This window comes from Helianthus annuus, chromosome 17 (assembly GCF_002127325.2).
Source record: "Helianthus annuus cultivar XRQ/B chromosome 17, HanXRQr2.0-SUNRISE, whole genome shotgun sequence".
Taxonomy (NCBI): Eukaryota; Viridiplantae; Streptophyta; class Magnoliopsida; order Asterales; family Asteraceae; genus Helianthus; species Helianthus annuus.
Window position 1 is genome coordinate 50,290,759 of NC_035449.2, and position 4,598 is coordinate 50,295,356.

General features: G+C 35.2%; 1 long non-coding RNA gene across 1 annotated transcript; it reads right to left on the bottom strand.

Annotated features, from left to right (window-relative positions):
• Positions 1-2,122: 2,122 nt before the first annotated feature.
• Positions 2,123-3,527, bottom strand: LOC110924378. Its single transcript, XR_002584318.2, has 2 exons — positions 3,099-3,527; positions 2,123-2,523 (listed from the first exon to the last, which is right to left on the bottom strand). It is a non-coding gene; the product is annotated as an uncharacterized LOC110924378 (long non-coding RNA).
• Between the last annotated feature and the right edge of the window lie 1,071 nt (positions 3,528-4,598).

Below are 4,598 nucleotides of genomic sequence, written 5' to 3' on the forward strand. Positions count from 1 at the left end.
AACCTCTATATCTTCGACAAACACAACCCGACCCAACACAAAACTCAATACGTTAATAATCTAAACAGAAACCAACTTTGAAAGATAAATTAAAGTTTTACACCCATCATCACCAGATTACTTATTTATGAAGCTCTTAGATGAGGCTAGGCTCAACATCATCGAGACAGTAATAAAAACAAATCAAGCCAAAAAAGTTTATGTTTTACACCCATCAACATCGGAGCACCGATGCTAGTACCTCACAATACACGCATCATCATCGAAGCAATTTATAGAGATGGAAGGCACCCCACATTTCCGCCTCTACCATATCTGGCCCCGACAATAGCAGGGCAAGACCCCCTTTTTCTGTTTATCTGTAAAGAAACCGCCTCTCAGCCTTTCTTTGTTTCTCTCTCTACAAATGAAACCGTCGTAGCTCACAAACCCTGTTCATCAACATTGCTAGAGGACTATATCCAACGACATCGAAGTTTCTCAAAACGATTACCGGCAAACCAATGTTCAATCGATATGTCTAGTTATACCATTGGCGCCGAGGGACTTACATTTTAGAGATAGAAAGAACAGAGACGTAGAGAGAAGGCTGAGAGTTTTGACTGACTGAGAGAGAGAAACCACTCTTTAAAGTAATGGTTGGTGGGTGTAAAACAAAAACCCTACCACAAAATAGTGTGTCTTGAATTGCAAAACAGCCCACCATTTCATGAAACCAGACCACCATTTATACAAAACCACCGTACAAACATAACAACACAAAGTACACTAACCAATGCAGAGAAATGTTACTAATTAGAGTGTTATATATTTATGCATTAACCCTATAGTTTATAACATTTATCAACGTGCGTGAACGGTAACTTTGACTTTTTTATAAGTTTCTATTACACACATTATACTATAAATTATATAAACCCTATAGTTTTGTTTTATTTCTTATAACTTTCGTTCGTTCGTTTTTTTTAAAGACTAAATATGTGGTTGCGTTCATTTATGTTCTTCGCTTCAGTTTTGAAATGTTTATATTATTGTAGGGGTGCTAAATGGGTCGTGTTCGTGGGTTGGCGGGTTCAACCCGACCCGAACCCGAAAATGTTACACAAACCCGAACCCGAAAATCGTATCATACATAAGAACCCAAACACGACCCGAAGTTTCGTGGGTTGACCCGAACACGACCCGTTCAACCCGAATTTTTTTATTTTTTTTCTGAAATTAATATATTAAAATTAAAATTTACTTAAAAACACAAATGTATATGATAATATCATATTTAAATTATAAAATCTATGTTAATTTCTCTTTTTAAGTTATAATCATTGCATAAAATACACACCCCATTTAATTTATGACATAAAATATATTGTAAAAAATATAATATATTATAAATGTGTTAAACGGGTCAACCCGCCAACCCGACCAGGTTGACCCAAACCCGACCCGTTAACCTAAACGGGTTCGCGTGTTCAACCTGAAACTGACTCGAACCCGTTTAGACTAAACCTAAACCCGCGAATTTCGTGTTAGGTTCGTGTCGGGTTTTCGGGTCGTGTCAGAAATTCACGCCCCTATATTATTGGTAAAGTTGTTTAGAACTTTTCATCTATTATATATGCTAAATAATTTGGATTTTTTATTTTGGTTGCTCTATCGAAATGTCTCTACCGTACCAATATCTTAACTAAACGAACATGCACCAAATGTTTCCCCGCCGCGTAACGCATGGGAATTTTGCTAGTAGTAACACTATAAATCACTATTTTTTCTCTTTCATTTTCAATTAAATATTTTTTATACATTTATGATTACATTTTCTCTCTTCTCCACTCACAACCACCTTTAAAAATATTTAAAAATGTATAAGAGGTAAATAGTGTTTATCATATATTTATAGATGAACAGTAAAATTCTCAAATATTTTCTCTCTTCTCCACTCACAACCATTCCTTGTAATATAAGTAGCCCCCTCACATAAATATAAGACATCCATTGTGAACGCTATAAGTACCGTAACACCCAAAATCTAATTGATATAGATTTTTGAAATTTCCAACAAAAAGTTAATTGAGATCCTATAGGTTAGGCTTGACTCATTGACAATCTTTAGGATGGAGCAAAATAAACTAACAAAAATTGTTATTTAAAAGAATGAAATACACATATAGTTATTATGGTTTCGTGAACGATTAAAACATGAAAAATCCCAGAGACTGAAATCATAAATGTTTACTTCTGCAACGACATTGATTGTGATTTTATTTTCTTATAACGTCCTCTTGAGGTAAAACCTATCCAATTAAACATCGGAAGGATGAAAGGAAATCCGGGAATAAGTGATGACCGCGCCATGACAAAACTAATCAAATGTCCAACAAAATTTTTAGAAAAAAATAAACGCGATTAGGTCCAATGGCGAAAAAATATCCAACCGCAACACCCATGTCTTCCCACGCTCGTCAAATGCACACCCAAAATTAACAAATTATGTGAGCAAAAGGAATCAAAAAACATATGGTAGCCCTGCAAATTGCCAAAATTACAAATTATTAGAACAGTCGGACCCCAATAAAGATTCAACAAAAGGATTTAACAAATCATGATCAAAGTAACAATTATACAATAATTCACATATAGCCAGTGCACTTGCTTTGTATCAATTTTTTTATTATTCATACATGGGTTGCAATCCATCTCATTCTCAAATAACCTTTTCTCATATGTTCATTATTCCTAAGAATCTCGCAACTAATAGAGGTGTCGTCAATATTCCAAATGCCCGATTCAACATAAAGTGTCACTTAACAAAACTATTTTTATGCCATATCCAACAATTTAGATATAAACCAATGATCAACTAACAGTAATCATTAACTGAAAATATATTAAAAATCATTGTCAGCAGTAATATCAACTTAAATAAACAATGCACATCAGTGTATAAACAAGCAGAAAAACAAGAGACCAAAGTAAACTCCTTAAGAGTACACGAACCTAGAAAATCCAAATCATCGAACAACAAAGGCTAATTTTAGTAAATCAAGAAATAAACGTATGAATGAAATAATTTAAAAGTAAGAAATGAGGGAAATGCTCACCTATGAATAACTCGTAATAGCGAAGGAGACTAGCTTTCTAGCAACATCGATTAAGGAAATCAATGAACTCAAAACAGCCAAGGGGTCTCCGCCTCTACCGATCATCATCGACCTGAGCCACTATTCCACTCGTTAAGCGGATCAAAGTATTTGATTCCTCAATCACCATCACCAAGTCTCAGATTTAGAGAAAAAGAGAGCGAGATATAAATTGGATCCGGTAGTGTTTGAAGATACGAGGAAAAAAGGAGGATGCGAAACCCTAAAACTCTTAGAACCCAAAGCGTCTGTGTGTTTTGAAGGGGGGTTTGAATCTCATGCTAATGGAGTTGTACTATAATCCAAGATTTTTTCATTATGTTGAATGTGGGATGCCTTATTGATGTACACATATTTTTTAATACACACAAAGTTATGCGTAAAGTAGAGTGGCAGCTAGGATGTAGTGCGTGTGGTCCATGGTTTCAGCCACCATAGAATGAACCAATATCTTGTTTATTCCAATAAAGGCCTGATGTTGAGTTCTAGCATGGGGCAAGGACATGCTAAAAGTAAAGCTTTGTTGTTGGTGCACTAATGTCTGTTAACTTTGTCTTTATCGAGTCTTGTATCTAGATAGGATAAACCAGTGCTCAGCAGGTTAGAAAACAGGTTTTGTGTGTAATTAGGTGATTTCGCACGAATTAGCTAAAAGCTATTTTGCACGAAATAAGAAATATTCATTTCGTACGAAATGACTTTTACATGTTTCGTACGAAATAGCTGGCCTATAAATACCTGAGCCTGGATTTCATTTGTAACTTTCCGATTTCAGAGCTGAGGTGCTGTCGATTTGTTAACTGATCTGTAAAAGCTTTGAAATCAATAAAAGAAGATAATTAGGGAGAATCAAGCTGTAATCACGTCTATATCATTGATTCCGCCTTTGATATTGATGTAAAACTCTTCTGATTGACTCATTCGGGTCACACGACGATCCAACAAGTGGTATCAGAGCACAGGACGAAGAGTTCATACCAATTCAGCTTGTTTTCATCAGAATTTCTCACTTCTACTCATTCTTTTCAAAATTAAACGAGATTTAACGGTTAAAATGGGCTAAATTTCACATATATCACGTAAAACACTGTTTTAACGAATCCTTAAAAGAATTGGACCTAAATTCAACGAAAAACCAGATCAATTTGACAAAATGGTGGCCGAAATGATGATGTCATCATCATTTCGCACGGAATAGACATTCTCATTTCGCACAAAATGAACATCTGGAACTTCATTTCGCACGGAATCAAAGTTGTGAACGACATTTCGCACGAAATCAACATCTTGGACTGTATTTCGCACGAAATCAACTGTTTGGATCTCATTTCGTACGAAATAGATACTCATTTCGTACCAAAGGACTATTTCGCTTGAAGATTGTGATTTCGTTTGACTATTCCGCACGAAATAGTCATTTCGCTTGAGATTCATTTCGCTTGAATCTATTTCGTTTGAAAT